The 22,349-nt window shown below is 42.3% G+C and overlaps 4 non-coding genes across 4 annotated transcripts; all 4 read right to left on the bottom strand.

Moving 5' to 3' along the window:
* Positions 1–86: 86 nt before the first annotated feature.
* trnav-aac (transfer RNA valine (anticodon AAC)) lies at positions 87–160 on the bottom strand. The gene has a single exon. It is a non-coding gene; the product is annotated as a tRNA-Val (tRNA).
* Positions 161–2,479: 2,319 nt separating this feature from the next.
* Positions 2,480–2,552, bottom strand: trnav-cac (transfer RNA valine (anticodon CAC)). The gene has a single exon. It is a non-coding gene; the product is annotated as a tRNA-Val (tRNA).
* A 1,632-nt stretch (positions 2,553–4,184) lies between these two features.
* Positions 4,185–4,257, bottom strand: trnav-cac (transfer RNA valine (anticodon CAC)). Its single transcript has one exon. It is a non-coding gene; the product is annotated as a tRNA-Val (tRNA).
* A 13,626-nt stretch (positions 4,258–17,883) lies between these two features.
* trnav-aac (transfer RNA valine (anticodon AAC)) lies at positions 17,884–17,956 on the bottom strand. The gene has a single exon. It is a non-coding gene; the product is annotated as a tRNA-Val (tRNA).
* Between the last annotated feature and the right edge of the window lie 4,393 nt (positions 17,957–22,349).

Below are 22,349 nucleotides of genomic sequence, written 5' to 3'. Positions count from 1 at the left end.
GTTCACATTCATACACATCGCACGGTGAGGTCCCCAAAAAACGGCCACATTGATCCACAGGTCGGACTGTCCAATTTGTTAAAAAGTGTTTCCGCCCGGTCTCGAACCGGGGACCTTTCGCGTGTTAGGCCGAACGTGATAACCACTACACTACAGAAACCGGATGAGTGGAATATTAAGGGTGTGGCTGACTTTGGCTGGGTGGGGCATTTATCAATCTCAGAAATGATTGAAAATCAGAAATTACTTAGTCCATTAATTAAGCAATAATGCTTGAGAAGCCGGGGGAATTATGAGGTATTTTTTCAATATTTGTTTTGTTAATAAAAACTATATGTTATCGCTTTGTCATTATGGGGTATTGTGTGTAGATAGATTTTATTTTATTTCATCCATTTTAGTATAAGTCTGTAACGTAAAAAAATGTGGAAAAAGTAAGGGGTCTGAAAACTTTCCGAATGCACTGTACCTATGCAGGCTAGCAACTTTTTCCTTTGCTAGCCAGCCAACTAAATCTATCACACAATCACATCAAGCAGCTGAAATGACAGAAAACGATCTACATTTTTGTTTGTTTTACCTTGGATTATATTGCCATTTCTTTGGATATATCCATTACAATGACCCTGATAAATGATTTTGCCTGGCTCAGAGCAGCTGTCAGTCTGTTCACATTCATACAGATCGCACGGTGGAGGTCCCCCCAAAAAACGGCAACATTGATCCACAGGTCGGAGAGGTAGACAGCAAGGTTTAGATAAACCACAACTGTTTCAAACCAAATGCTAGCCTCTGGGCATTGGGAAATATTGAATATGACCTTTCGTGTGAGGCGTGTGAGGTGGAAAACTAAGAACGCATAACCACTACACTACTGAAACTACAATACAAAAAGAGGAAGTCGTGGAAAATATTAGGAATGCCCACAAGTCTACCTCACATAATATCCCAAAGTGAGTACCACAGAAAGAGCCATAATACCCATTAAAAACTAGCGGTCAAACAGGAAAATGGTTCCAATCGTTTTTCCACCCTTCATGTTCCCCACAGGGGATTTTAAAAACACTTAAAATAAGGGCTGTGTTTCTTGTCGGCTTACCCTGGAATGATAAACTATTTGAATCATTATGGACCTCAGACCACACGTAGCAGGAATGTATTCAGAGCGCCCAAGCTAGCCACACATGCAGAGTGCGTTACGCGACTAAAAAAGGTAAGTCTGAATACCAAATACTGAGAAGTGCGAAGGAAAAGCATGAATTCGAAATTGGGACTGAGCCCTAAGTGAATAGGCTTACTGTCCAATTTGTTAAAAATGTTTCCGCCCAGTCTCGAACCAAACCTTTCACGTTGAGGCGAACGTGATAACCACTACACTACGAAACCTAATGAGTGAAATAAAGGGTGTGGATGACTTTGGCGGGGTGGGACATTTATCGCTCTCAGAACCTATTGAAATCTGGAAATTACTTAGTCCATTAATTAAGCAATAAGGCTTGAGTCGGGAATTATGAGGTATTTTTAAAATGCCCATTAATAAAAACTATATGTTATCGCTTTGTCAAATTGTGTGTAGATAGATTTGATTTTAATTCATCCATTTTAGTATAAGGCTAGTAACGTCAAAATGTGGAAAATGGTTCCAATCATTCTGAAAACTTTCCGAATGGACTGTACCTATGCAGGCTAGCTTTTTCCTTTCCTAGGTAGCCAACTAAATTCTAAGCACACAATCACATCACAGCAGAGTGGAAATGACAAAAAAGGCAAGGTCTGACATTTTTGTGTGTTTTACCTGGCAAGTATTGCCATTTCTTGATATTCAATGACAATGACTTAAAATGATTTTGCCTGGCTCAGAGAGCTGTCAGTCTGTTCACATTCATACAGCTGCAGCGGTGGAGGTCCCCAAAAAACGGCAACATTGATCCACAGGTCGGAGAGTAGACAGCAGGTTTAGATAAACCACAACTGTTTCAAACCAAATGCTTCTGTTGGGAAATATTGAATATGACCTTTCGCGTGTGAGGCGAACGTGATAACTACTACACTACTGAAACTACAATACAAAAAGAGGGAAGTCGTGGAAAATATTAGGAATGCCCCACAAGTCTACCTCACAAATATCCCAAAGTGAGTACCAAAAGAGCCATAATACCCATTAAAACAGGAAAATGGTTCCAATCGCTTTTCCACCATTCATATTCACAGGGGATTTTAAAAACACTTAAAATAAGGGCTGTGTTTCTTGTCGGCTTACCCTGGAATGATAAACTATTTGAATCATTATGGACCTCAGACCACACGTAGCAGGAATGTATTCAGAGCGCCCAAGCTAGCCACACATGCAGAGTGCGTTACGCAACTAAAAAAGGTAAGTCTGAATACCAAATACTGAGAAGTGCGAAGGAAAAGCATGAATTCTGAAATTGGGACTGAGCCCTAAGTGAATAGGCTTACTGTCCAATTTGTTAAAATATGTTTCCGCCCGGTTTCGAACCGGGGACCTTTCGCGTGTGAGGCGAACGTGATAACCACTACACTACGGAAACCTAATGAGTGAAATACTAAGGGTGTGGCTGACTTTGGCGGGGTGGGACATTTATCGCTCTCAGAACCTATTGAAAATCTGAAATTACTTAGTCCATTAATTAAGCAATAAGGCTTGAGAAGCCGGGAATTATGAGGTATTTTTAAATATTTGTTTTATTAATAAAAACTATATGTTATCGCTTTGTCATTATGGGGTATTGTGTGTAGATAGATTTTATTTTATTTCATCCATTTTAGTATAAGGCTGTAACGTAACAAAATGTGGAAAATAGTAAGGGGTCTGAAAACTTTCCGAATGGACTGTACCTATGCAGGCTAGCTTCTTTTCCTTTGCTAGCCAGCCAACTAAATCTATCACACAATCACATCAAGCAGCTGAAATGACAGAAAACGATCTACATTTTTGTGTGTTTTACCTTGGATTATATTGCCATTTCTTTGGATATATCCATTACAATGACCCTGATAAATGATTTTGCCTGGCTCAGAGAAGCTGTCAGTCTGTTCACATTCATACAGATCGCACGGTGGAGGTCCCCCCAAAAAACGGCAACATTGATCCACAGGTCGGAGAGGTAGACAGCAAGGTTTAGATAAACCACAACTGTTTCAAACCAAATGCTAGCCTCTGGGCATTGGGAAATATTGAATATGACCTTTCGCGTGTGAGGCGAACGTGATAACCACTACACTACTGAAACTACAATACAAAAAGAGGAAGTCGTGGAAAATATTAGGAATGCCCACAAGTCTACCTCATAATATCCCAAATTGAGTACCACAGAAAGAGCCATAATACCCATTAAAAACTAGCGGTCAAACAGGAAAATGGTTCCAATCGTTTTCCACCCTTCATGTTCCCCACAGGGATTTTAAAACACTTAAAATAAGGGCTGTGTTTCTTGTCGACTTACCCTGGAGTGGTAAACTATTTGAATCATTATGGACCTCAGACCACACGTAGCAGGAATGTATTCAGAGCGCCCAAGCTAGCCACACATGCAGAGGTGCGACAAAAAAAGGTAAGTCTGAATACCAAATTTATTTACTTTAAAAAAGGCAAGTCAGTCTAGACAGCAAGGTTTAGATAAAACCACAACTGTTTCAAACCAAATGCTAGCCTCTGGGCATTGGGAAATATTGAATATGACCTTTCACGTGTGGCGAACGTGATAACCACTACACTACTGAAACTACAATACAAAAAGAGGAAGTCGTGGAAAATATTAGGAATGCCCACAAGTCTACCTCACATAATATCCCAAAGTGAGTACCACAGAAAGAGCCATAATACCCATTAAAAACTAGCGGTCAAACAGGAAAATGGTTCCAATCGTTTTTCCACCCTTCATGTTCCCCACAGGGGATTTTAAAAACACTTAAAATAAGGGCTGTGTTTCTTGTCGGCTTACCCTGGAATGATAAACTATTTGAATCATTATGGACCTCAGACCACACGTAGCAGGAATGTATTCAGAGCGCCCAAGCTAGCCACACATGCAGAGTGCGTTACGCAACTAAAAAAGGTAAGTCTGAATACCAAATACTGAGAAGTGCGAAGGAAAAGCATGAATTCCGAAATTGGGACTGAGCCCTAAGTGAATAGGCTTACTGTCCAATTTGTTAAAATATGTTTCCGCCCGGTTTCGAACCGGGGACCTTTCGCGTGTGAGGCGAACGTGATAACCACTACACTACGGAAACCTAATGAGTGAAATACTAAGGGTGTGGCTGACTTTGGCGGGGTGGGACATTTATCGCTCTCAGAACCTATTGAAAATCTGAAATTACTTAGTCCATTAATTAAGCAATAAGGCTTGAGAAGCCGGGAATTATGAGGTATTTTTTAAATATTTGTTTTATTAATAAAAACTATATGTTATCGCTTTGTCATTATGGGGTATTGTGTGTAGATAGATTTTATTTTATTTCATCCATTTTAGTATAAGGCTGTAACGTAACAAAATGTGGAAAAAAGTAAGGGGTCTGAAAACTTTCCGAATGGACTGTACCTATGCAGGCTAGCTTCTTTTCCTTTGCTAGCCAGCCAACTAAATCTATCACACAATCACATCAAGCAGCTGAAATGACAGAAAACGATCTACATTTTTGTTTGTTTTACCTTGGATTATATTGCCATTTCTTTGGATATATCCATTACAATGACCCTGATAAATGAATTTGCCTGGCTCAGAGAAGCTGTCAGTCTGTTCACATTCATACAGATCGCACGGTGGAGGTCCCCCAAAAACGGCAACATTGATCCACAGGTCGGAGAGGTAGACAGCAAGGTTTAGATAAACCACAACTGTTTCAAACCAAATGCTAGCCTCTGGGCATTGGGAAATATTGAATATGACCTTTCGCGTGTGAGGCGAACGTGATAACCACTACACTACTGAAACTACAATACAAAAAGAGGAAGTCGTGGAAAATATTAGGAATGCCCACAAGTCTACCTCACATAATATCCCAAAGTGAGTACCACAGAAAGAGCCATAATACCCATAAAAAAAATAGAGGTCAAACAAAAAATGGTTCAACATTGATCCACAGGTTTTAAAAACACTAAACAGGGCAAGTTTCTTGTTTAGATAATAAACTGTTTCAAACCAAATGCTAGCCTCTGGGCATTGGGAAATTTCAGAATAGACACATGCAGTGCGTTAACTAAAAAAGGTAAGTCTGAATACCAAATACTGAGAAGTGCGAAGGAAAAGCATGAATTCCGAAATTGGGACCGAGCCCTAAGTGATTAGGCTGACTGTCCAATTTGTTAAAAAGTGTTTCCACCCGGTCTCGAACAGGGGACCTTTCGCGTGTGAGGCGATCGTGATAACCACTACACTACAGAAACCTGATGAATGGAATACTAAGGGTGTGGCTCACTTTGGCTGGGTGGGGCATTTATCAATCTCAGAACCTATTGAAAATCAAAAATTACTTAGTCCATTAATTAAGCAATAAGGATTGAGAAGCCGGGAATTATGAGGTATTTTTAGAATATTTGTTTTATTAATAAAAACTATATGTTATCGCTTTGTCATTATGGGGTATTGTGTGTAGATAGATTTTATTTTATAAGTCTGTAACGTAACAAAATGTGGAAAAAGTAAGGGGCCTGAAAACTTTCCGAATGCACTGTACCTATGCAGGCTAGCTTCTTTTCCTTTGCTAGCCAGACGGCGTAGCAGTAAGTGTCCTGTCGTATCGCCTCTCTGTAAATATCGTCTCTTTTTCGTTTTAGATATTTTTAGATATTTTTTTTCTTCGCATATCTTTAAAAACATTTTGCTAAACCTAAGCTTCCAAATACTCTTCTGCAACCCGCCAATGTAGCTACTTTTCCTAAAGTAGTTATATTTACTTCGGAACCGGACCCCCTCAACTGAAGCTAGCCAGCTAACTACCAGCTATGCTAGCGTTCTTCAGCTAACCGGTCATCAACTAACCTTTAGCTCGGAAAGCTCTCGCCAGTTCGAACAACGCGACGCTAACCAGAGCATAACGGACCTATTTAATTTTTTTTACCCCCGGATTCCCACCACAAACTGAACATTCTTCAGCTGGATCTTCGCAACTAGCTATCGAGCTAAACAGCAACCCTGGTTGATTACTCCTGGCTAGTGTTTCCACCCACGTAGCTTGAAGCTAGCCCGGCCAGAGCTCCTAGCATACTCCTGGGCTACAATACCTTGACTACGACCGGTCTATCGATATCACTGCATGAAGAGGAATAAACAGACTCACCCCATCGCGACGTCCTCCAAAGGCTAACTCTCTAGCCCTCGCTATCTCCTTGCTTGCTAGTTCGGCATGCTAACTGCTAGCTTGTTTAGCCCAGGTCCGCTAACTACTACCTTGTTTACCCCGGCCTGCTAATCTGTTAGCTTGTTAGCACAGGCCTGCTAACCGTCTGCATCGCCACGTCCCAAAAACGCAGTGGCCCATATGTACTCTATCTCTTCCCGATTTAAAAAAATTTGTTTATACCTTCCGGAAACCTGCCTCACCCAATGTGATACGGAATCGCTATTATCTTTATTTTTAGAACACACTCAAGAACCTCCAGAAGCTAACCAGCTAGCTAGCTACAAGCTATTTAGTCATTGTTAGTTTTCTTAACCTGGATAACACTCGCCAGCCCAGCCCCCTGCCCCATCCACCGCTGCCCCCTGGACTCTGATCACTTGGCTACATAGCTGATGCACGCTGGACTGTCCATTAATCACGGTACTCCATTCTGCTTGTTTGTTTTATCTGTCGGCCGAGTTGCCTAAGTCAATGCCATCTCACCTGCTGTTGTTATGCTAGCTGATTAGCTGTTGTCTCACCCACTGTTTTAGCTAGCTTTCCCAATTCAACACCTGTGTTTACTGTATGCCTCGCTGTATGTCTCTCTCAAATGTCAATATGCCTTGTATACTGTTGCTCAGGTTAGTTATCATTGTTTTAGTTCACAATGGAGCCCCTAGTCCCATTCCTCAGACCCTGATACCTCCTTTGTCCCACCTCCCACATATGCGGTGACCTCACCCATTACAACCAGCATGTCCAGAGATAAAACCTCTCTCATCATCACCCAGTGCCTGGGCTTACCTCCGCCGTACCCGCACCCCACCATACCCCTGTCTGTGCATTATGCCCTGAATATATTCTACCATGCCCAGAAACCTGCTCCTCTTATTCTCTGTCCCCAACGCTCTAGGCGACCAGTTTTGATAGCCCTTAGCCGCACCCTCATACTACTCCTTCTCTGTTCCGCGGGTGATGTGGAGGTAAACCCAGGCCCTGCATGTCCCCAGGCACCCTCATTTGTTGACTTCTGTGATCGAAAAAGCCTTGGTTTCATGCATGTCAACATTAGAAGCCTCCTCCCTAAGTTTGTTTTACTCACTGCTTTAGCACACTCTGCTAACCCTGATGTCCTTGCCGTGTCTGAATCCTGGCTCAGGAAGGCCACCAAAAATTCAGAGATTTCCATACCCAACTATAACATCTTCCGTCAAGATAGAACTGCCAAAGGGGAGGAGTCGCAGTCTACTGCAGAGATAGCCTGCAAAGTAATGTCATACTTTCCAGGTCCATACCCAAACAGTTCGAACTACTAATTCTGAAAATTACTCTCTCCAGAAATAAGTCTCTCACTGTTGCCGCCTGCTACCGACCCCCTCAGCTCCCAGCTGTGCCCTGGACACCATTTGTGAATTGATTGCCCCCATCTAGCTTCTGAGTTTGTTCTGTTAGGTGACCTAAACTGGGATATGCTTTAACACCCCGGCAGTCCTACAATCTAAGCTAGATGCCCTCAATCTCACACAAATCATCAAGGAACCCACCAGGTACAACCCTAACTCTGTAAGCAAGGGCACCCTCATAGACGTCATCCTGACCAACTGGCCCTCCAAATACACCTCCGCTGTCTTCAACCAGGATCTCAGCGACCACTGCCTCATTGCCTGTATCCGCTACGGTGCCGCAGTCAAACGACCACCCCTCATCACTGTCAAACGCTCCCTAAAACACTTCTGTGAGCAGGCTTTTCTAATCGACCTGGCCCGGGTATCCTGGAAGGACATTGACCTCATCCCGTCAGTTGAGGATGCCTGGTCATTCTTTAAGAGTAACTTCCTCACCATATTAGATAAGCATGCTCCGTTCAAAAAATGCAGAACTAAGAACAGATACAGCCCTTGGTTCACTCCAGACCTGACTGCCCTCGACCAGCACAAAAACATCCTGTGGCGGACTGCAATAGCATCGAACGGTCCCCGCGATATGCAACTGTTCAGGGAAGTCAGGAACCAATACACGCAGTCAGTCAGGAAAGCTAAGGCCAGCTTCTTCAGGCAGAAGTTTGCATCCTGTAGCTCCAACTCCAAAAAGTTCTGGGACATTGTGAAGTCCATGGAGAACAAGAGCACCTCCTCCCAGCTGCCCACTGCACTGAGGCTAGGGAACACGGTCACCACCGACAAATCCATGATTATCGAAAACTTCAACAAGCATTTCTCAACGGCTGGCCATGCCTTCCGCCTGGCTACTCCTACCTCGGCCAACAGCTCCGGCCCCCGCAGCTCCTCGCCCAAGCCTCTCCAGGTTCTCCTTTACCCAAATCCAGATAGCAGATGTTCTGAAAGAGCTGCAAAACCTGGACCCGTATAAATCAGCTGGGCTTGACAATCTGGACCCTCTATTTCTGAAACTATCCGCCGCCATTGTCGCAACCCCTATTACCAGCCTGTTCAACCTCTCTTTCATATCGTCTGAGATCCCCAAGGATTGGAAAGCTGCCGCAGTCATCCCCCTCTTCAAAGGGAGACACCCTGGACCCAAACTGTTACAGACCTATATCCATTCTTCCCTGCCTATCTAAGGTCTTTGAAAGCCAAGTCAACAAACAGGTCACTGACCATCTCGAATCCCACCGTACCTTCTCCGCTATGCAATCTCGTTTCCGAGCCGGTCACGGGTGCACCTCAGCCACACTCAAGGTACTAAACGACATCATAACCGCCATCGATAAAAGACAGTACTTTGCAGCCGTCTTCATCGACCTTGCCAAGGCTTTCGACTCTGTCAATCACCATATTCTTATCGGCAGACTCAGTAGCCTCGGTTTTTCGGATGACTGCCTTGCCTGGTTCACCAATTACTTTGCAGACAGAGTTCAGTGTGTCAAATCGGAGGGCATGTTGTCCGGTCCTCTGGCAGTCTCTATGGGGGTGCCACAGGGTTCAATTCTCGGGCCGACTCTTTTCTCTGTGTATATCAATGATGTTGCTCTTGCTGCGGGCGATTCCCTGATCCACCTCTACGCAGAGACGACACCATTCTATACACTTTTGGCCCGTCATTGGACACTGTGCTATCTAACCTCCAATCGAGCTTCAATGCCATACAACACTCCTTCCATGGCCTCCAACTGCTCTTAAACGCTAGTAAAACCAAAGGCATGCTTTTCAACCGATCGCTGCCTGCACCTGCTTGCCTGACTAGCATCACCACACTGGATGTTTCCGACCTTGAATATGTGGACACCTATAAGTACCTAGGTGTCTGGCTAGACTGCAAACTCTCCTTCCAGACCCATATCAAACATCTCCAATCAAAAATCAAATCAAGAGTCGGTTTCTATTCCGCAACAAAGCCTCCTTCACTCACGCTGCCAAGCTTACCTAGTAAAACTGACTATCCTACCGATCCTCGACTTCGGCGATGTCATCTACAAAATTGCTTCCAACACTCTTCTCAGCAAACTGGATGCAGTTTATCACAGTGCCATCCGTTTTGTCACTAAAGCACCTTATACTACCCACCACTGCGACTTGTATGCTCTAGTCGGCTGGCCCTCGCTACATATTCGTCGCCAGACCCACTGGCTCAGGTCATCTACAAGGCCATGCTAGGCAAAGCTCCGCCTTATCTCAGCTCACTGGTCACGATGGCAACACCCATCCGTAGCACGCGCTCCAGCAGGTGTATCTCATTGATCATCCCTAAAGCCAACACCTCATTCGGCCGTCTTTCGTTCCAGTACTCTGCTGCCTGTGACTGGAAGGAATTGCAAAAATCGCTGAAGTTGGAGACTTTTATCTCCCTCACCAACTTCAAACATCAGCTATCTGAGCAGCTAACCGATCGCTGCAGCTGTACATAATCTATTGGTAAATAGCCCACCCATTTTCACCTACCTCATCCCCACAGTTTTTATTTATTTACTTTTCTGCTCTTTTGCACACCAATATCTCTACCTGTACATGATCATCTGATCATTTATCACTCCAGTGTTAATCTGCAATATTGTAATTATTCGCCTACCTCCTCATGCCTTTTGCACACATTGTATATAGACTCCCCTTTTTTCTCTACTGTGTTATTGACTTGTTAATTGTTTACTCCATGTGTAACTCTGTGTTGTCTGTTCACACTGCTATGCTTTATCTTGGCCAGGTCGCAGTTGCAAATGAGAACCTGTTCTCAACTAGCCTACCTGGTTAAATAAAGGTGAAATAAAATAAATAAATAAAAAACTAAATCATTCACACAATCACATCAAGCAGCTGAAATGACAGAAAATGATCTACATTTTTGTTTGTTTTACCTTGGATTATATTGCCATTTCTTTGGATATATCCATTACAATGACCCTGATAAATGAATTTGCCTGGCTCAGAGAAGCTGTCAGTCTGTTCACATTCATACAGATCGCACGGTGGAGGTCCCCAAAAAAACGGCAACATTGATCCACAGGTCGGAGAGGTAGACAGCAAGGTTTAGATAAACCACAACTGTTTCAAACCAAATGCTAGCCTCTGGGCATTGGGAAATATTGAATATGACCTTTCGCGTGTGAGGCGAACGTTATAACCACTACACTACTGAAACTACAATACAAAAAGAGGAAGTCGTGGAAATATTTGGAATGCCCACAAGTCTACCTCACATAATATCCCAAAGTGAGTACCACAGAAAGAGCCATAATACCCATTAAAAACAAGCGGTCAAACAGGAAAATGGTTCCAATCATTTTTCCACCCTTCATGTTCCCCACAGGGGATTTTAAAAACACTTAAAATAAGGGCTGTGTTTCTTGTCGGCTTACCCTGGAGTGGTAAACTATTTGAATCATTATGGACCTCAGACCACACGTAGCAGGAATGTATTCAGAGCGCCCAAGCTAGCCAGACATGCAGAGTGCGTTACGCGACTAAAAAAGGTAAGTCTGAATACCAAATACTGAGAAGTGCGAAGGAAAAGCATGAATTACGAAATTGGGACCGAGCCCTAAGTGAATAGGCTTACTGTGTTGTAACTTTAATGTGTTTGAGTTAATGTTTAAGTTCATTCTTTGAGCTGAGATATTTGAGATAATTCTTTAGATTTATTTGCATATGTAATTGTATTGGGTTGTGTTGAATTCTGCTTTTTGACTGCAAGTCCCAGAATGCCTTGCGAGAGGAATGAGTGATAACGCGCCAATTATGTGCAGGTGCAAGTGATTGTTGCTGACTTTCCGACAGCATCTTACCTGCATTGCTCTGTACCAAAACCATTGTTGTTAAATGTAACGTAAACAAGTATTCTTACTAAAAGAAGCTTTCTTATCAAAACCGACGTCCCGAGTCATTACATTACTAAGAAGTTAGCAAATCTAAAATTTGGTGCCGAAACCCAGGCTATGAGCTGCGACGAAGAAGTGGCTGAAATGGCTGAGGAGGAACGTCGGCATGAAGCAGAAAGAATGAGACGAAAGCGTGGTACCATTCGAGGCGCAACAACACGGATTTTGAATCAGATTGACGTGGAAATATCCCAGTCAAATCCGGATACCGATCACTTGAGTACATTGTTGGAATTGTTATCAGCTAAGGAGGACAGTTTGTTTGAACTCGATCGTGGAATTGAACAGTTAACGCCATTGGACGGATTGGAGGCAGAGATTGCATGCACGGAGGATTATAAAGAACGCATTATCATGCTGAAGAGCCGTGCACAAAGAGTGATAACAAAGAAACAGGACGTCAATCCACTACCAGCCCGGGTGAGTGACGCTAACTCAGTAAGGCTTCCGAAGTTGATTATTGAGAAATTCTATGGAGATGTCAGTATGTGGCAGGAGTTTTGGAGCCAGTATGAGACTGCTATTCACAACAATGATTCACTGTGTAAAAAGAGAAGTTTTCTATCTGAAAACATATCTCACTGGACCAGCTGCAAAGGCAGTAGCAGGACTGATGTTAACAGACAGTAACTATGATAATGCAATCACTCTACTCAAGAGCAGATTTGGAAGGAAAGACCTTGTGATTAGTGCTCATATGTCAAAGCTGCTGAATCTCACACCTGTGAAGAAATCCTCTGATCTAAATGCATTGAGGCAGCTATATGATGAATGTGAAATTCAGATTAGGAGCTTGGAATCACTGGGTGTGGTGTCAGAATCCTATGGAAGCCTACTATTCCCAATCTTACTGCAGATGATTCCAGAGGACATAGCTCTTGACTATAGTCGTCAGAGGGGAGTAGATGATGAATGGAAAGTGTCTGAGATTATCAGTTTCCTACAGAAAGAGGTTCAGAGCAGGAGAGAGCGCTACAAATGACAAGATCATACAACCAACAGAAAGAGAGCAAACCATGGAACAAGTCATGCTTCTCCAATGAAATGAAACCAAAAAGACCCAACATGCCCTCTGCTGCAGCACTGCATACAGCCAGCCAGAAGGAACAGCAAACGTGTCTATTTTGTGACAGTGCAGACCACAAATCAGAAAACTGCCCTGACTACAATATTGCTACACGCAAAGAGAAACTAAAGAACATGGGAAGATGCTTTGTATGTTTAGGACAGAGACACATAGCAAAATTCTGTAAAGTCAAAGATGTGTCATGTGCAACATGTGGAAGCAAACATCACATTGCTGTGTGTACCAGTAAGAGGAGTGAGGTGCAACCCCCTACTGTTTCTGTAGACGCTGTTGTTTCCTCAGTTATTCCCCATTCAGTGAAGATGAAACCAGATGGACAGAACACTGTGTTGCTACAAACGGCAAAGGCATGGGTAGAAGGCCCATCGGGCAGGAAGATAGCTCGTTGCTTACTAGATGGAGGCAGTCAGAGAAGCTTCATACATGAAAACCTTGTGAAGGGCTTGAAGCTACCAGTAATCAGACAAGAGGCACTCACTCTTCACACGTTTGGCTCCTCTGCCCCAGCAACATCCCAACGCAACACAGTGAAAGTCATCTTGGAGAATGTCTGGGACAAACAGCAGAGAATAGAGATAGAGGCAATTGAAACCCCACAAGTGTGCACAGCTGTGATGAAGGTTCCCGGTGAACGGATTCAGCATGAGCTCAGTAAAAGGGGACTGCAGCTCGCAGACTTTCCAGGAGATGACAATGATGCTGAACTCTCTGTCCTGATAGGAGCAGACTACTACTGGCAGATAGTATCAGGCAGAGTGGAGCGACTGACGCCAGACGCTAGTTGCTTTAGAGAGCACCTTTGGATGGTCGGTGCAGGGACCCGTGTCCATGTCAAGTGTCGCCGAGGCAACCTGCATGTTCATCCCACTTGATGAAGACACATTAGTCTCCAAGCAACTGCATGCATTCTGGGAGCTTGAGTCGCTGGGTATTCTAAGCGAGAAGACACAGAACTCAGAGGAAAACGAGGCTCTTCAAAGGTTCGAGAAACAACCACCTTCAAAGATGGGCGATACCATGTGGAGTTGCCATGGAAACGAGAAATGCCAGAACTCCAAGACAACTATAGAATCGCCAAGAAACGGTTTGAAGGTCTGAAGAAAAGACTGAAGAAGGATGTGACGTTGTACAGCAGATACAATGAAGTAGTAGAAGACTACTTACAACAAGATATGGCAGAGGAAGTGCCCAAGGACAACGCATCAAGTGCAGACAACGTAAAATACTACTTACCTCACCATGCAGTACTCCGAGAAGATAAGGTGACAACAAAACTGAGAGTGGTGTTTGATGCCTCGTCCCATGAAGATGGCTGTCCATCTCTCAATGACTGTCTACTCACAGGACCGAACCTGAATCCGGATCTGCTCAGCGTTCTGATAAAGTTCAGACTACATGAGATCGCATTCATGGCAGACATCAAGAAAGCTTTCCTGCAGATATCCCTTGCAGAGAGAGACAGAGACGCCGTGAGATTTCTATGGCTCACTGGCCCACCAAGGGGAGAAAATGAAGAGGAGCTGCGTGTGCTGAGGATGAAGGGAGTGGTATTTGGAGCTTCCCCAAGTCCATTTTTGCTGGCAGCTACAATCAGGAAGCACCTGAAACAATATGAAACAGAACAACCAGAAGTTGTAGAGATACTGAGAGAGTCACTCTACGTAGATGACTTCATTGCAAGTTCACACAATGTTGAAGAGGCTTACCTTGTGACAACAACTGCAAAGCGAATGCTGTCGATTGCAGGCATGGACTTCTGCAAATGGATGACCAATTCTCCTGAATTGAAAACAAAATGGGAGGAGAGTACGACAACAGACCACCCGTTGACGTTACAAACACAAGGATTAGTGCTGAAGGTTTTAGGTTTAGTATGGAGGCCGGAAACGGATGACTTTGTGTTTGACCTCAGGCCACTACTGAGCATTCTAAGGCAAAAGGAAAACACAAAGAGAAGTGTTCTGCAGTCTTCTGCACGTATCTTCGACCCTCTTGGTTTCTTAACTCCCTTCACCATCAGGATCAAGTGCATGTTCCAGGAAATGTGGGAGAGGGGACTCAGCTGGGACAAAGAATTACCACCTGATCTGACACGAGAATGGCAACAGTGGTGTTCAGAACTACCCCAGTTACACCAGCTCACCATACCAAGGTGGTACAGAACAGACATGCGGCCACAGAATAACCACACCCTGAAACTACACGTGTTCTGTGATGCAAGTGAAAGGGCTTACAGTGCAGTAGCTTACTTGCAAGGTGAGTCACAAGACAGGGAAACAACAAGTCTAGTTGCATCCAAGTCCAGGGTAGCCCCACTTAAGAAAATGACGCTGCCACGCCTGGAGCTCATGGGAGCTGTGATTGGAGCGAGACTACCAAACAACTTGATGACCACACTGAAAATGGAAGAAAAACAGATCAAAATGTGGACAGACTCGATGATCGTGCTGCATTGGATTTGCAGCTCAGCTCAGAAATGGAAGCAGTTTGTTGCGAACAGAGTGACGGAGATCAGTCCTTGACCAATCCAGAGTCATGGTCACATATTGAAGGAAAACTAATCCAGCTGACCTCCCTACCAGAGGACAAACTGTTCAAACTTGACACAGAGCGAGCTATGGTGGAATGGACCCAGAATTCTGACTTCACCCAATCAGTCCGAAGAGACTGATGATAACAAGGTTCCGGAAGAGGTGAATATAGAACTCAAGTCCAGTTGCCAGGTTACTGTACAACTTGCAGCAAACAGCACAGACAGAACTGAACCTGTGTTGGAGCTTGAAAGGTACAGCAAACTGAAAAGAGTGTTCAGAGTCACCGCCTGGATAAAGAGATTCATAGCCAATGCTCGTACAACCATAAAGATGTAAGGTGAACTGACTGCTGACGAACTGTTCGATGCAGAAAAGTACCTGATTAAGGTAACACAACAATAGAGTTTCGGACAGGAGATCAAACTACTGAAGGCAGGAAAACGCCTAAACAATGACTGTAAAATCAGAGAACTGAAACCTTTCCTGGACGAACACGAACTACTCTGTGTAGGAGGAAGACTGCAACAGTCCAACTTCACATTCAGAGAGCAGCACCCATGGGTTCTACCCAATAAGTACAGACACTCAGAAATGCTGATACAGTACCACCATGAGAAGGTGATGCATTCTGGAGCAATGACACTCAGCACCCAACGTTAAACAAGCGGGAAATGACACGCAGATGGAAGTACAGGCAGGGACTTGTGACCAGTTTCTGGAACAGTTGGCGAAGAGACTACTTGCTGGATCTAAAGTCAGCACACCGCTGTGACACACCACAGCCCACCCCACTGAAGGCGGGTGACGTTGTACTCATTGGAGAAGATAACACACCCAGACAAACCTGGAAAATAGGAAAGATTGAGGAACTGTTTCCAGGCCGAGATGGCTTAGTTAGATCATGTTCAGTTCGTACTGCTTCAGGGACTTTGTTGAGGAGACCTATTCAGTTGATATACTGCCTAGAGATCTAGATGAACATAATTGTTCATCGGGGGGGATGTTGTAACTTTAATGTGTTTGAGTTAATGTTTAAGTTCATTCTTTGAGCTGAGATATTTGAGATAATTCTTTAGATTTATTTGCATATGTAATTGTATTGGGTTGTGTTGAATTCTGCTTTTTGACTGCAAGTCCCAGAATGCCTTGCGAGAGGAATGAGTGATAACGCGCCAATTATGTGCAGGTGCTGGTGATTGTAGCTGACTTTCCGACAGCATCTTACCTGCATTGCTTTGTACCAAAACCATTGTTGTTAAATGTAACGTAAACAAGTATTCTTACTAAAAGAAGCTTTCTTATCAAAACCGACGTCCCGAGTCATTACATTACTAAGAAGTTAGCAAATCTAAAATACTGTCCAAATTGTTAAAATGTGTTTACGCCCGGTTTCGAAACGGGACCTTTCGCGTGTGAGGCGATCGTGATAACCACTACACTACTGAAACCTAATGAGTGCAATACTAAGGGTGTGGCTGACTTTGGCTGGGTGGGACATTTATCGCTCTCAGAACCTATTGAAAATCAGAAATGACTTAGTCCATTAATTAAGCAATAAGGCTTGAGAAGCCGGGAATTATGAGGTATTTTTAAAAGATTTGTTTTATTAATAAAAACTATATGTTATCGCTTTGTCATTATGGGGTATTGTGTGTAGATAGATTTTATTTTATTTCATCCATTTTAGTATAAGTCTGTAACGTAACAAAATGTGGTAAAAAGTAAGGGGCCTGAAAACTTTCCGAATGCACTGTACCTATGCAGGCTAGCTTCTTTTCCTTTGCTAGCAGCCAAATAAATCTATTACACAATCACATCAAGCAGCTGAAATGACAGAAAACGATCTACATTTTTGTTTGTTTTACCTTGGATTATATTGCCATTTCTTTGGATATATCCATTACAATGACACTGATAAATGAATTTGCCTGGCTCAGAGAAGCTGTCAGTCTGTTCACATTCATACAGATCGCACGATGGAGGTCCCCCAAAAAACGGCAACATTGATCCACAGGTCGGAGAGGTAGACAGCAAGGTTTAGATAAACCACAACTGTTTCAAACCAAATGCTAGCCTCTGGGCATTGGGGAAATATTGAATATGACCTTTCGCGTGTGAGGCGAACGTGATAACCACTACACTACTGAAACTACAATACAAAAAGAGGAAGTCGTGGAAAATATTAGGAATGCCCACAAGTCTACCTCACATAATATCCCAAATTGAGTACCACAGAAAGAGCCATAATACCCATTAAAAACTAGCGGTCAAACAGGAAAATGGTTCCAATCATTTTTCCACCCTTCATGTTCCCCACAGGGATTTTAAAAACACTTAAAATAAGGGCTGTGTTTCTTGTCGGCTTACCCTGGAGTGGTAAACTATTTGAATCATTATGGACCTCAGACCACACGTAGCAGGAATGTATTCAGAGCGCCCAAGCTAGCCACACATGCAGAGTGCGTTACGCGACTAAAAAGGTAAGTCTGAATACCAAATACTGAGAAGTGCGAAGGAAAAGCATGAATTCCGAAATTGGGACCGAGCCCTAAGTGAATAGGCTTTACTGTCCAATTTGTTAAAAATGTTTCCACCAGGTCTCGAACCAGGGACCTTTCACGTGTTAGGCGAACGTGATAACCACTACACTACGGAAACCTGATGAGTGGAATACTAAGGGTGTGGCTGACTTTGGCTGGGTGGGGCATTTATCAATCTCAGAACCTATTGAAAATCAGAAATTACTTAGTCCATTAATTAAGCAATAAGGCTTGAGAAGCTGGGAATTATGAGGTATTTTAAAATATTTGTTTTATTAATAAAAACTATATGTTATCGCTTTGTCATTATGGGGTATTGTGTGTAGATAGATTTTATTTTATTTCATCCATTTTAGTATAAGTCTGTAACGTAACAAAATGTTGGAAAAAGTAAGGGGCCTGAAAACTTTCCGAATGCACTGTACCTATGCAGGCTAGCTTCTTTTCCTTTGCTAGCCAGCCAACTAAATCTATCACACAATCACATCAAGCAGCTGAAATGACGGAAAACGATCTACATTTTTGTTTGTTTTACCTTGGATTATATTGCCATTTCTTTTGATATATCCATTACAATGACCCTGATAAATGAATTTGCCTGGCTCAGAGAAGCTGTCGGTCTGTTCACATTCATACAGATCGCACGGTGGAGGTCCCCAAAAACGGCAACATTGATCCACAGGTCGGAGAGGTAGACAGCAAGGTTTAGATAAACCACAACTGTTTCAAACCAAATGCTAGCCTCTGGGCATTGGGAAATATTGAATATGACCTTTCGCTAAGTGAGGCGAACGTGATAACCACTACACTACTGAAACTACAATACAAAAAGAGGAAGTCGTGAAAATATTAGGAATGCCCAAAGTCTACCTCACATAATATCCCAAAGTGAGTACCACAGAAAGAGCCATAATACCCATTAAAAACTAGCGGTCAACGCAAATGTGTTGTCCCCTCTAAGTTCAGAGACTCGAGGCGGAGACGGCCCATGGGCTCGGCAGGGATGGACACAGCAAAGTGCTGGGCATTCAATTCCTACGATTTCAGCCCCTGGACTCCAGGGGTTACTACAGACTCAGTTCTAGTTGGTCAATAAAATTGCAAAAAGTCATTCAGCCAAATACAGGTGAGACGGGTAGGGTCTGAAGAGGCACTACTAGAGGACTCTAGCTGGTTACCTCATCCAAACCCGCCAGAGATGGCTATTCAACCCTTCCCTTTAGTACATTCCCAGGGACTAGGATGTACTTCTGACTTGGGTAGCGCCCTACTTTCCGACTGAACCTCTTACAGAGTTCATAATATAACCCCTGGAGTCCGGGGCTGAAATCGAACACTGGGCATTAAATCAATAGCGTCATCACCCACCTTGGGCCTTCGCAATGCTTTGTTTTAATTAAACAGTCGATTCCCCTGGTCCGTCATAATATAATAGAGACAGTAGATCTAGCTGGTCTGTCAAATATAATAGAGACAGTAGATCTAGCTGGTCTGTCATAATATAATAGAGACAGTAGATCTAGCTGGTCTGTCATAATATAATAGAGACAGTAGATGTAGCTGTCTGTCATAATATAATATAGACAGTAGATCTAGCTGGTCTGTCATAATATAATATAGATAGTAGATCTAGCTGGTCTGTCATAATTACAATAGAGACAGTAGATCTAGCTGGTCTGTCATAATATAACAGAGACATAGAGACAGTAGATCTAGCTGGTCTGTCATAATATAATAGAGACAGTGGAGATCTAGCTGGTCTGGTCTGTCATAATATAATAGAGACAGTAGATCTAGCTGGTCTGTCATAATATAATAGAGACAGTAGATGTAGCTGTCTGTCATAATATAATATAGATAGTAGATCTAGCTGGTCTGTCATAATTACAATAGAGACAGTAGATCTAGCTGGTCTGTCATAATATAACAGAGACATAGAGACAGTAGATCTAGCTGGTCTGTCATAATATAATAGAGACAGTAGATCTAGCTGGTCTGTCATAATATAATAGAGACAGTAGATCTAGCTGGTCTGTCATAATATAATAGAGACAGTAGATGTAGCTGGTCTGTCATAATATAATAGAGACAGTAGATGTAGCTGGTCTGTCATAATATAATAGAGACAGTAGATCTAGCTGGTCTGTCATAATATAATATAGATAGTAGATCTAGCTGGTCTGTCATAATTACAATAGAGACAGTAGATCTAGCTGGTCTGTCATAATATAACAGAGACATAGAGACAGTAGATCTAGCTGGTCTGTCATAATATAATAGAGACAGTAGATCTAGCTGATCTGTCATAATATAATAGAGACAGTAGATCTAGCTGATCTGTCATAATATAATAGAGACAGTAGATCTAGCTGGTCTGTCATAATACAATAGAGACAGTAGATCTAGCTGGTCTGTCATAATATAATAGAGACAGTAGATCTAGCTGGTCTGTCATAATATAATAGAGACAGTAGATCTAGCTGGTCTGTCATATTATAATAGAGACAGTAGATCTAGCTGGTCTGTCATAATAGAATAGAGACAGTAGATCTAGCTGGTCTGTCATAATATAATAGAGACAGTAGATCTAGCTGGTCTGTCATAATATAATATAGATAGTAGATCTAGCTGGTCTGTCATAATTACAATAGAGACAGTAGATCTAGCTGGTCTGTCATAATATAATAGAGACAGTAGATCTAGCTGGTCTGTCATAATATAATAAGACAGTAGATCTAGCTGGTCTGTCATAATATAATAGAGACAGTAGATCTAGCTGGTCTGTCATAATATAATAGAGACAGTAGATCTAGCTGGTCTGTCATAATATAATAGAGACAGTAGATCTAGCTGGTCTGTCATAATATAATAGAGACAGTAGATCTAGCTGGTCTGTCATAATATAATAGAGACAGTAGATCTAGCTGGTCTGTCATAATATAATAGAGACAGTAGATCTAGCTGGTCTGTCATAATATAATAGAGACAGTAGATCTAGCTGGTCTGTCATAATATAATAGAGACAGTAGATCTAGCTGGTCTGTCATATTATAATAATAGAGACAGTAGATCTAGCTGGTCTGTCATAATATAATAGAGACAGTAGATCTAGCTGGTCTGTCATAATATAATAGAGACAGTAGATCTAGCTGGTCTGTCATAATATAATAGAGACAGTAGATCTAGCTGGTCTGTCATAATATAATAGAGACAGTAGATCTAGCTGGTCTGTCATAATATAATAGAGACAGTAGATCTAGCTGGTCTGTCATAATATAATAGAGACAGTAGATCTAGCTGGTCTGTCATAATATAATAGAGACAGTAGATCTAGCTGGTCTGTCAATAGAGACAGTAGATCTACCTGGTCTGTCATATATATAATAGAGACAGTAGATCTAGCTGGTCTGTCATAATATAATAGAGACAGTAGATCTAGCTGGTCTGTCATAATATAATAGAGACAGTAGATCTAGCTGGTCTGTCATAATATAATAGGGAGATAGTAGATCTAGCTGGTCTGTCATAATTATAATAGAGACAGTAGATCTAGCTGGTCTGTCATAATATAATAGAGACAGTAGATCTAGCTGGTCTGTCATAATATAATAGAGACAGTAGATCTAGCTGGTCTGTCATAATATAATAGAGACAGTAGATCTAGCTGGTCTGTCATAATATAATAGAGACAGTAGATCTAGCTGGTCTGTCATAATATAATAGAGACAGTAGATCTAGCTGGTCTGTCATAATATAATAGAGACAGTAGATCTAGCTGGTCTGTCATAATATAATAGAGACAGTAGATCTAGCTGGTCTGTCATAATATAATAGAGACAGTAGATCTAGCTGGTCTGTCATAATATAATAGAGACAGTAGATCTAGCTGGTCTGTCATAATATAATAGAGACAGTAGATCTAGCTGGTCTGTCATAATATAATAGAGACAGTAGATCTAGCTGGTCTGTCATAATATAATAGAGACAGTAGATCTAGCTGGTCTGTCATAATATAATAGAGACAGTAGATCTAGCTGGTCTGTCATAATATAATAGAGACAGTAGATCTAGCTGGTATGTCATAGAGACAGTAGATCTAGCTGGTCTGTCATAATATAATAGAGACAGTAGATCTAGCTGGTCTGTCATAATATAATAGAGACAGTAGATCTAGCTGGTCTGTCATAATATAATAGAGACAGTAGATCTAGCTGGTCTGTCATAATATAATAGAGACAGTAGATCTAGCTGGTCTGTCATAATATAATAGAGACAGTAGATCTAGCTGGTCTGTCATAATATAATAGACACAGTAGATCTAGCTGGTCTGTCATAATATAATGAGACAGTAGATCTAGCTGGTCTGTCATAATATAATAGAGACAGGAGATCTAGCTGGTCTGTCAATTTATAATAGAAACAGTAGATCTAGCTGGTATGTCATAATAGAATAGAGACAGTAGATCTAGCTGGTCTGTCATAATATAATAGAGACAGTAGATCTAGCTGGT

This window comes from Oncorhynchus nerka, linkage group LG2 (genome assembly GCF_034236695.1).
Source record: "Oncorhynchus nerka isolate Pitt River linkage group LG2, Oner_Uvic_2.0, whole genome shotgun sequence".
Taxonomy (NCBI): domain Eukaryota; kingdom Metazoa; phylum Chordata; class Actinopteri; order Salmoniformes; family Salmonidae; genus Oncorhynchus; species Oncorhynchus nerka.
The sequence above is the reverse complement of the archived record's forward strand: the minus strand, read 5'-3'. Positions and strand labels throughout refer to the sequence as shown.